The following is an 11,473-nucleotide window of genomic DNA, read 5'->3' on the forward strand; positions in this document are numbered from 1 at the left end:
GAGCTAGGATTACAGGCATGAGCCACCATGCCTCACTCTTTTTTCATGGCAGAGACTGAGAAAGAATGGGAAGTAAAATGGGCTAGTTTGGTTGGTTAAAGCATATTGTCACTGAGGACAAGGGCAAGCTTATTTCTGTACCTTGATTTCTATAAGGCTTCCAGCAAACCTATACTCTCGGTCCTTGGAGGCATAGCAAGTTAGCCCAGGCTAGACAGATCACCACTATTAGTTCACACTATCGATAATGCACAAGAGATCCTCCTGAACACACAGGCTTGCACTGGCACACAAGTATTCAACATCAGTGATTATACCAGAAAGCTAAGACACATTCAGCTGGAAATAGAGAAGTCTCTGCTCTTCTGCCAACTGCTCTGGCATGCCCTTTCCTCTGTCTTTGCACAAACTACTGGAGACTTCTTTTTTAATATTACACAACTACCTGTTTCAAAAAGAGCATTCTGAGCAGGGCATGGCAGTGCACACCTTAATAGTAGCATTCTGGGCCAGGCAGTGGTGGCGCACACCTTTAATCCCAGCACTCGGGAGGCAGAGCCAGGTGGATCTCTGTGAGTTCTAAGCCAGCCTGGGCTACCAAGTTCCAGGAAAAGGCGCAAAGCTACACAGAGAAACCCTGTCTCAAAAAAACAAAACAGCAACAACAAAAAAGTAGCATTCTGGAGAAGAGGCAGGCAGATCTATGTGAGTTCAAAGCCAGCTTAGTCTACATGATGACTTCCAGGACAGCCAGACCTATATAGTAGAGAGACCTGGTCTCAGAAATAAAGAAAAGAAAACAAAAACCCATTCTGACTTTTGAATTTAGCTGCCCATGTAAGTTTGCCCCAAGTGAGGTCTCACACTCTAGCTCCGTGGTTCTCAACATGTGGGTCACAACCCTTTTGGGGGTCAAATATCAGATATCCTTCATATCATATATTTACGTATCACATATTTACATTATGATTTGTAACAGTAGCAAAAATGACAGTTATGAAGTAGCAACAAAAATAATTTTATGGCTCAGGGTCAGCACAACATGAGGAGCTGTATTAAAGGGTCGCAGCGTTAGGGAGGTTGAGGACCACTGAGGTAGCTTATGGAATATCAGGGGTGTTTTTCAGTATGTGCAGCTTCTGGTAGCACCTGAACTCTTGGATTTTTAAAGGCTCTGTGTGTAGGTATTCCTGTGTGTGTGTGTGTGTGTGTGTGTGTGTGTGTGTGTGTGTGTGTGTAGATGCAAGTGCCCCCATGTCACAGCATACATGTGGAAGTCTGAAGACAACTATGGAAGTCAGCATTGGCTTCCTCTTCATTTGAGGCAGGCTCTGTGTTTGCTGCTGCCTCACCGAGGCTGACTGGCCCACAGGCTTCTGGGGATTCTCCTGCCTCTGACTCCCATCGTGCTGAGGGAGCACTGGAATGAGGCATACACTACTGCTTCTGGTTTTTATGTGGATTCTGCATGATTTGAACGCAGGCCCTCACATGTACCCAGTAGCACTTTATCCGCCGAATGGCAGCCCCTGGATTTTAAATTGTTAATGAAATTTGTGTGTAAATGTACCGTCAAGAAAAAGAAAAAGAAGCCAGGCAGGGATGGCGCACGCCTTTAATCCCAGCACTCGGGAAGCAGAGCCAGGCGGATCTCTGAGAGTTCAAGGTCAGCCTGGGCTACCAAGTGAGTTCCAGGACAGGCGCAAAGCTACACAGAGAAACCCTGTCTCAAAAAAAACAAAAAAACAACAAAAAAAAAAAAAGAAAAAGAAAAAGAAAACCTGGGCCCGCGAGATGGCCCGGCAGGTGAAAGCACTTCCTGTACATGTTCAATCCTTGTCAGGCCCAGGAACCCTCAGCAGAAGGAGAAAACTGACTCCTGAGATATCTTCTGACCTCCAACATGGTGTACACCATGGCGATGACGAGCATGTGCTGGCACCCAAGACTTTGTGAGTGCAAGACAAGTGTTCATTCTACCAGCTGAGCTTCATCCCAGCCCAAGTCATTCCAAATAAACTGCTATATACCCACTAGACGAAATAAAAGGCAACATTAAAGTTATGAAAAATAGATGAGCATGGTAGCATACGCCTGCAGTCCCAGCACTTGTAAGGTAGGGGCAGGGGGATCAGGAGTTCAAGGTCATCCTTGGCTATATACTGAGTTCAGGATCAGCCGGGGTCATAGGAGACCTTGTCTCAAAACCAAGGAATACACCTGGGCAGTAGTGGCTCCTGCCTTTAACCCCAGCACTTGGGAGGCAGAGGCAGGCAGATCTCTGTGAGTATGAGGCCAGCCTGGTCTACAGAGCAGGTTACAGGACAGCCAGGGCTACATGGAGAAACCCTGTCTCTAAACAACAACAATAAGACACACACACACACACACACACACACACACACACACTCGAGTTCATGAATTAAAAATATCTGGGAGCCGGATGGTGGTGGCATACTCCTTTAATCTGCACTTGAGGGGCAGAGGCAGTCGGAGCTCTGTGAGTTCGAGGCCAGCCTGGTCTACAGAGTGAGTTCCAGGACAAGCACCAAAACTGCACAGAGAAACCCTGTCTCAAAACAAAACAAAACAAAACAAAAAATCTGAGAATGATGACATGACTGTAATCTAAGCTACTTGAGGCTGAGGCAGGAGGATTGCAAGTTTGAGGCCATCCTGGTCTACTTAGTGATACCCTGCACTCAAAAATATATGCACAATAAAAGCAGGAGCAGCAGCAACAGCAGAATAGGGCATGGTGCATGGTGATACAGACCTTTAATCCCAGCACTCCAGAAGCAGAGGAAAATCTCTATGAGTTCGAGGCCAGCCTGGTCTACAGAGTGTATTCCAGGCCAGCCAGGACTACACAGAGAATCTTTGTCTTAAAACAACAACAATAACAACACATAGATTAGTGCTGCTTTCAACCTTGATCAGGTAAACTTCTTTTTTACAATGGGAAGCAGCTAATTCAGAAACTCATAACTAGCCAAAGTGCTTTGTTATGAGATCCTGTCTCAAAATAATGAAGAAAAAACAAAAACAAAAACTGTGGAGTTCTGACAGAGGATTGAGGTAGTTTCAATGATTATTATAGAGTTTAGTCTGAATAAGCCAGTCTCAATAAGCCTCTCAACCAATATTTACAAGAAAAAAAATGAGATTAGCAAGTTAAATACAGCATTTGTACTGCTCCTTTAAAGTCAATAAACCTACTATCCAAAGGACCAACTAGAACAAGATTCCAGAAACAAAATCAATGGTCTGAAAAATCCTGCTTGGCTTATACGGAGATGAATAAACAATTAACAACAATTGCAAAGCCCCAGGCCCTTCCCCCACGTAAGCATCAGAGGGAAAATACTTCGCAGTGAGATCTCAAAGCATTAGAATTGGATCATGGAACCAGATTTTCAGGCTTCCTGTCCTATTGCTACTATTTGCTATCTCTGTGACCTTTGGCAGGTGATTTTTTTTTTCCTATTTCCTGCTCCTTATCTGTAAGGAATTCTTGGAAGAGTGCAAGTTCCTACTTTATGGGGTTCTTGTGATGACTGAACAAATGAATGTAAACAACTTACGGTAATGCTACCGAGGAAGCCATTACTGGTGTGCATCTAATTGGAGTTTTGGAAGGAAGGGAAAGAGGACAGAACAGCAGCAATATTAGAAGAGGCAACTAAAACTTTCAAGACTGATAAAAATCTTGAGACTCAGATGACTCGATAAATTCCAAGCTATATTTTCAAAAAACTTATCATATTCATTTCTGTATCCATACTCTGAATATAAAAAGGCAGCAGCATATTTAAAGTAACGAAGAAGCTGAATGGTGTTACACAAGCCTTTAATCCCAATATTCTGGACGCAGAGGCAGGCAGATCTCTGTGAGTTCGAGGCCAGCCTGCTCTACAGAGTGAGTTCCAGGATAGCCAGGGTTACACAGAGAAGCCCTGTCTCAAAAACAAAACAAAACAAACAAACAAAAAATTACTACTTCTGGGCTGGAGAGATGGCTCAGCAGTTAAGAGCACTGGCTGCTCTTCCAGAGGACCTGGATTCAATTCGCAGCACCCACATGGCAGTTCACACCTGTCTGTAACTCCAGTTCCAGGGGAGCCAGCACCCTCACACAGACATGCATCTAGGCAAAACACTAGTGCACATAAAATATAAATCATAAAAAAATAAGCTAACTGTAGCCAACAGAGAAATTGTCCTTGAAGACATGAGATTTGGTGAATGAGCAAACAAATCTTTTTTTTTTAAACTTATTCTTTTTTTAAATTTAATCTTATTTTTATGTGTGTTTGTGTGAATGTGTCAGATCTCCTGTAACGGGAGTTACAGACAGTTGTGAGCTGTCATGTGGGTGCTGGGAATTGAACCCAGGGTCCTCTGGAAGAGCAGCCAGTGCTCCTAACCCCTGAGCCATCTCTCCAACCCGGAACAAACAAGTCTTCAGGGGCTGGAAAGATAGCTCAGTGCTTAAGAGCGTTCGTTGCTGCTTTTCCAGAAGACCAGAGTTCAGTTCCCAGCCCTGAGATCAGGACATTCACAACCACCGAAACTTCAGTTTCACAGACCCAGTGCCTTCTTCTGGGCCCTGTAAGCCTGTGCACACATGGCAGACACAACACATGAATGAATACCATGTTTTTTTTTTTTTTTTTTTTTTTTTTTTTTTTTTTTTTTTTTTTTTTTTTTTTTTTTTTTAAAGATTTATTCATTTATTATGTATACAGAAGAGGGTGCCAGATCTCATTACAGATGGCTGTGAGCCACCATGTGGTTGCTGGGAATTGAACTCGGGACCTCTGGAAGAACAGTCAGTGCTCTTAACCTCTGAGCCATCTCTCCAGCCCAGAATACCATGTTTTAAATAAAGGGCCAGGCATGGTGTGGCACACAACTTTAATTCAAGCACTTGGGAGGCAAAGGCATGTGGATTTTTGTTATCTCAGACCAACCTAATTCACATAAAAAGTTCCAGACAAGCCAGGACTACACAGAGAGATTCTGCCTAAAAAAATAAATAAAATACAATAAATAAAAAAAAGAAAGAAGGAAGGAAGGAAATGAGGATCAGGCCAGAGATATAGCTGTTGGTAGAGTGCTTGCCTAGTATACAAGAGACAGTAGGGTTACACAGAGAAACCCTGTCTGGAAAACACCCCTCGAAAATACAATAAAATAAAATTTCTTCAAAGTTTAAGGCTATCCTTGGCTACACAGTGAGTTTAAGGCTAGTCTGTGTTATAAGACAATCTGTCTCAATATTTAAAAAAAAAAGTCTGGGCCTGTGATTCGGTTGGTACAGTGCTTATCTAGCTGTAGAGATCTTTTTCTTTTTTCTTTTCTTTTCTTTTTTTTTTTTTTTTTTTTTTGAGATAGGGTTTCTCTTTGTAGCCCTGGCTGTCCTGAAACCCACTTTGTAGACCAGGTTGGTCTTGAACTCACAGAGATCCACCTGCCTCTGCCTCCCCAGTGCTGGGACTAAAAGGTGTGCGCCTCTACCACCCAGTTTCCTGTGTGAGATCTTAGATTTGGTCCCCAGATCCACGTAAAAGGGTATAGCAGCACATATTTTCAATCCCAGAATTTGAGAGATACAGGCAGAAGGACCAGAGGCCACATAGCAAATTCGATGTCAGCCTGGGCTGTGTGAGACTCTTTCCCCCAAACAATAAAAAACAAACAAAAACAAAGAGAGATTCAAATTGCATGTGGTGGTAGCTCATGTCTATAACTCCAATATTTGGGAAGCTGAAGCAGGAGGATTTGCATGAATTAAATGCCAGTCTGGGCTAGATGGTGAGTTCTAGACGCCAGTTTGGGCTACAAAGTGAGACCGAGTCTAAAAGAGAGCAGAAAGGAGTGAGTGAAGGAGAGAGAGATGGAGGGAGGGAGGTGGTTGACTTGTTACTCACTGAAATCCAGAGAACAAAATATAATGGATTACCTTTAATGTGTGAGAAAAACTAATACTTGATCCATAATTGTACCTCCACTGTACATCCCAATAAGAAAATTAAAGAACACGAGAGAAAATAATGTAACAAGAAGCAAAGGAAATAAAGAAACGAAACAAATAAATAGTGCAACATGAGCTGGAAAGAGTAAGTGAGACAGGGACTACCATGGATAACATCGCCTTGGTCAGCTTGAAAGACAGAAGGTCACAAAAGACCAGTAGTATCCTAGGAGAAACACCCTAGACTGTAAAGGTACAGAATAACCGACCATCCTATTAAAAACTGCAACTCACAGTCGGGCATGTGGCACAGGCCTGTAACTCACAGTCGGGCACGGTGGCACAGGCCTGTTACTCTGGCACTTGGGAAGGAGAGGCAAGAGGATTGGGAATATGAGGCCAGCCTTGCCTACATAGTGAACTGTATGTAGGTCAGTCTGGGTTATAACAAACACCATGTCTCAAGAAAAACAAAGGGGCAAGTGAGTCTCTTTCTTTGGGGCCAATCCTCCCTACATGGTCTTCTAAATGTTGGAGTCCCTGAGTATTTCTTTCTCTTTCTTTTTTTTTTCTTTAGGGTTATGTTTTGTTTTTGAGACAAGGTCTCATTATGTAGACTAGACTGGAACTCACTATGTACACCAGGTTAACCCGGAACTCCTAGAGATCCACTCCCTGCTTCTGCCTCCCAAGTGCCGGGACTAACAGCATGTGCCACCTCACCCATCTCTCCTTCATGTCTGCACTCCTCTCTCAGCTTTCTCCTCCTGGGTAAGCTCACCAGGTTATTTATCTATCTATCCATGGCATTAGTAATTCCTCGGATAAACTTCTTACCCCCAATGATCAGTCTCAGTGTTCCTCTTGAAATCCACATCCAAAACCTTTCATAATGGAGCTATTAACACCATGGACAGACAGACGTTATGATAGAGACTCCAGAGACACAGATGTCATGGCAGGGGCTCTGAAGACAGGAATCAGACCCATGTGGCAGAGATGGGTGTCCTTCCTTATAGCTCTCTGAGGAAGGAACGCAATTCATAGCTGATCCTGAAACCAGGCTCTCTGGTTCCCAAAGCAGGCAGAGAAAGGGATGAGGAGTAGGCTATGTGTGCACCAACACATCCTTTGAGGTGAACTCACTTCCCTGGATGAGAAATCCAGGCACTCAGAGGTCTGTGAGCTAGAGAGTCCCTGACAGTGCTCTCAGAGGAGTAAGTGTCAGTATCTGTGAGGGAAGAGGGCTGTTACAGGTACTGTGGCCTCAGCAGCAGTCTGGTCTACAGTTTGACATCACAGTAGGGGCCAACCATGAAGTGCTGACTGCCATACATCACTGGTTGAGAATTCTGCCCCAGTGCTGACTGTTTATTTGACGTAGTTCAACCTACATTTCCTTTCTTCCTTTCTCTCTTTCTTTCTTTCTTTCTTTCTTTCTTTCTTTCTTTCTTTCTTTCTCTCTCTCTCTCTCTCTCTCTCTCTCTCTCTCTCTCTCTCTCTCTCTTTCCTTCCTTTGGCTTCTTGAGACAGGGTTTCTCTGTGTAGCCCTGGCTGTCCTGGAACTCACTCTGTAAACCAGATTGGCTTCAAACTGGTAGCAATTTGCCTGCCTCTGCCTCCCATGTGCTGGGATTAAAGGCATGTGTCACCACCACCCAGCCAACCTATACATTCTTCAATGTATAATGTTCAACACTTTTGCATCTCAGAAAACCAGCTCTTCTTCTGTTTCCACACTGTGCAGAATAGTTTTATGTCTAATAGGTTTTCTGTAGTCTGGAATTAAGTTTCTCCACCAGTGCAGTAAGCCAGATCAAGCCGAATTGAAAAAGTAAAAAAACAGGTTTATTTGATCAAAAGAACTCCCAGGTGAGCTTTCTAGTCCCACAGATCAAAGCAGAAGAAGTCACACTGAACTAAAGCATGGAGGTTATGTAGCCTGTAGGTGAGGGGTGAATGATGTATCCACCACAAGCTTGGTTTGTGCCCAAGTATGGTCAAAAACTGAATGCTTTAGGTGGGGACTTGGACTGCTGGCACCTTCAGGGGAAGAGCTGCTGCAGCCGCCAAGAATTCAGAACTGAGCTTTTTGGCGCTTTTTCTTTGTTGGAGACTCTCTAAGAGGGCACTTTGGAGAAAGAGAATGGGGCTTTGTGGATCATGCAAGGGCGAGCTGGAGATTCCAACTGAACAATGTCAGCTTGACTCAGGCTAGAGTCATATGAGAGGAGGGAACCTCAATTAAGAGACCAGCTCTAAGCGATGGAGCTGCAGGCAAGCCTACAGGGCATTTCCTTAACTAGTGAAAGATCAGGGAGGGCCCAGCCCATTGTGGGTGGGGCCATCCCTGGGCTGGTGGTCCTGGGTTCTATAAGAAAGCAGGCTGGGCAAGCCATGAGGAGCATGCCAGTAAGCAGCACTCCTCCATGGCCTCTGCATCAGCTCCTGCCTCCAGGTTCCTGCCCTGACTTTCCTCAGTGATGGACTATTACCTAGAGATGTAAGTCAAACAAACCCTTTCTTACCCAATCTGCTTTTGGTCATGGTGTTTCTTCAAAGCAACAGAGCCTCTAACTAAGGCACACACCTTTAAAAGAGCCATATGTGTTCACGCGCCAGAGAGACCCTAAAGAAGGCATCAGCATCAGATCGGCTGGAGCTGGAGTCACAGGTGGTTGTGAGCTGCCGAGTTGAGGGCTAATAACCAAGTTTGGGTCTTCTAGAAAAGCAGCGGGCTCTCCTAACTGCCAAGCCATCTCTCTAGCTATTATTTCCTCACTCAATAGCATTTTCCAATGCACAAGAAAGAAACATGAAGGGGGCTGAAGATGTATCTCATTTGGTCCAGTGCCTGGCTGGCATTTATTTATTTATTTATTTATTTATTTATGGTTTTCCGAGACAGGGTTTCTCTGCGTAGCTTTGCGCCTTTCCTGGAACTCACTTGGTAGCCCAGGCTGGCCTCGAACTCACAGAGATCCACCTGCCTCTGCCTCCCGAGTGCTGGGATTAAAGGTGTGCGCCACCACCACCCGGCTATTTTTTTATTTTTTCATCTGTTCAGAGAGCTATGTTTTACTTAAGTTGTGTAAGTGAGATTCCTATTCATCTTCCCCTTCACTGTTTGATTTACAGCAGGCATTTTTCTATAGGCTAATCCATAATCTAAAAAGATTTTAGCCTCCCCTCCTGAAAGTACGGCCAGCATATCCTTTCATCAGCTTGATACGGTACAAATTCTTATCCTAATAGTGAAATGTTTCACTAAAGCATGCCCAGTGATTAGGTAAAACCAAAACTTACTATAAGCCACACTCATCCTAGGGTTGTCAACCCCGCCCCCCCCTGGCACCACTGCTAGGTAGCCTCCCTGGATCTGTGGGTTACAGTCTGTTTGTCCTTTGCTTTACATCTAGTATCCACTTATGAGTGAGTACATACCATGTTTGTCCTGAGTCTGGGTTACCTCATTCAGGATGATATTTTCTAGTTCCATCCATTTTGGGCTGGCATTTATTAAACACAGAGTTTGGTCCCCAGTGCTGCATCAACCAGGGAAAAAATTTAAACTCTACAGAATATCTGTATCCCCCATGAACCTGTCCCTTTCCTGCAACAGGATTTCATTGTCCCTGGCTAGCTTGAACATTCCCATGTAGACCAGGCTGGGCTTGAATTCATAGAGGCCTGCCTCCCAGATGCTGGGAATAAAAGTGTTCTCACATGCTCAGTCCTTCATGGTTTCTTTTCTACCTATTTATGCGGCTATATCTGCACTCATTCTTTTTTCTCATAGAACTCCATGAATTCCAGTTTCTCAGGTCCTGTAAATCACAACACGCACACCTTGTTATTTATTTGCGGCACTATTTACCAGGCAAGAGAGAACATGAATTACAACACAACCCACTATAAGAGTTTTATTAGCAAGGGGAAAGTATAATAACATGAATGGACCTACTGGAAATGAATAGTGTGGGGTGGGGGGAGCTTTTTATAGGTCACCTCGAGCATGCACATATGGGTTTACGTAGCTACACCACGCATGTCCATAGATTACATGATCATGCTGCAGGCAGCCCTGGGGCGGCTAAGCATTTTGCCTGACTGCTGGACAGCACATGTGCAGTCACGTAGCTAGGAAGTGGCTACGAATTATAACGTACTTATACTTATTTTTCTGTAAATTTCCATTCATCCTTTGAGTACCAACCTATTCCCTCCTGTATCAAAATTTCCCCAAATTCCTTTTAAGATATTATAGGCTAAGCCTTTCCTTTGCTCCATTATAGACTCATTGTGCATATTTCCACATCTGTTTCACAGTATATCCTCAGACTACCCCAAATTGGAAGCCACTTTTACATAGCTTGAATATTAAATTTAATTATATTTATTTGAACATTTAAAAACATAGGTTGGGACCAAAGAGATGGCTCATATATTAGAGCCCATACTACTCTTGCAGAGGCCCTGAGTTTTGTTCCCAGCACCCATGTCAGGCTGCTCACAACTGCTCATGACTCTATTTCCAGAGGACTGGATACTCTCTTCTGGCCTCACAGGAACCTGCACTCATGTGTATACACATATACATAATGATAAATAATAAAAAGTACATTTTAAGATTCTAAACATAGATGAGGGGCTGGAAAGGTGGCTCAGAGGTTAAGAGCACTGGCTGCGTTTGCGGAGATTTGAGTTTGGGTTCCCAGGACCCACTCAGGTCCTCGGAACTTTAACTCCTGTTCTAGGGGATATGAAGCCTTCTTGTGGTTTCTGGAGGCACGTGCAAACATGTGGTGCGCATATATACATCCAGGCACACACACATAAAATAAGTCTTTAAAAATAACAACTTAGGTGAGTTTGTAAACTTTGGGACGTTGATCAGCGGACAGATGAAATCAGCACTAGGTGAGAAGCAAGGGGACTTAGGTGTTGTCCTAATTTATTTTCTGGTCTGTTGCCTTCCTCATAAAGGACTATACCTAGTCTGTAGGTGGCAATTTACAGCTTTACTACGCCCATTGTCCAATCCAGCCCCTTTATATCACAGGTGAGGCGACTAAGGCTTTGAAACGACATAAAACTTCCTCAACATTCTATACCATGAGTAAAGGTAACAGAATCGTGGGGTCAGAGATGAGGGGCTGAAGTCTTGAAACTTAAGTAGTTTTTGTGGGTGTGTGTTTGTTTTGAGATGGGGCCTCGCTTTGTAGCCAAAGCTGGCCTCGAACCCACAGCAATCCTCCTGCCTCAGCCTCCACAGTGCTGGGAATACAAGCGTGAGCCGTCCCACACGACTAACCTCTCAAGTTCTGTTTAACAACGACGAAAAGACCGTGTTGGCAAAAACTGCTGGAGGTCCAAAACGCAGAGGGAGTGGACTATTTAAACAAACAGCTGAGGGCGGAAGAGCGATTTCTGAGATCACTTCCGGTGCGGGGTTGAGTTCCGGAATCAACCACAGGAAGGGCCAATCAGAACCTC

General features: G+C 44.1%; 1 protein-coding gene across 1 annotated transcript in view; it reads right to left on the reverse strand.

Annotated features, from left to right (window-relative positions):
• The window catches only part of Nlrc4 (NLR family CARD domain containing 4), a 39,732-nt gene extending 28,306 nt beyond the window's left edge, over window positions 1-11,426 (reverse strand). Inside the window, exon 1 of the mRNA XM_052746251.1 lies at window positions 11,292-11,426. The gene's annotated coding sequence lies outside the window, so the exon portion shown is untranslated. The remainder of the gene's footprint in view (window positions 1-11,291) is intronic.
• Window positions 11,427-11,473: the final 47 nt, after the last annotated feature.

Source organism: Peromyscus californicus, unplaced genomic scaffold (assembly GCF_007827085.1).
Source record: "Peromyscus californicus insignis strain IS unplaced genomic scaffold, ASM782708v3 Scaffold_1__1_contigs__length_55948999, whole genome shotgun sequence".
NCBI classification, from domain to species: Eukaryota; Metazoa; Chordata; class Mammalia; order Rodentia; family Cricetidae; genus Peromyscus; species Peromyscus californicus.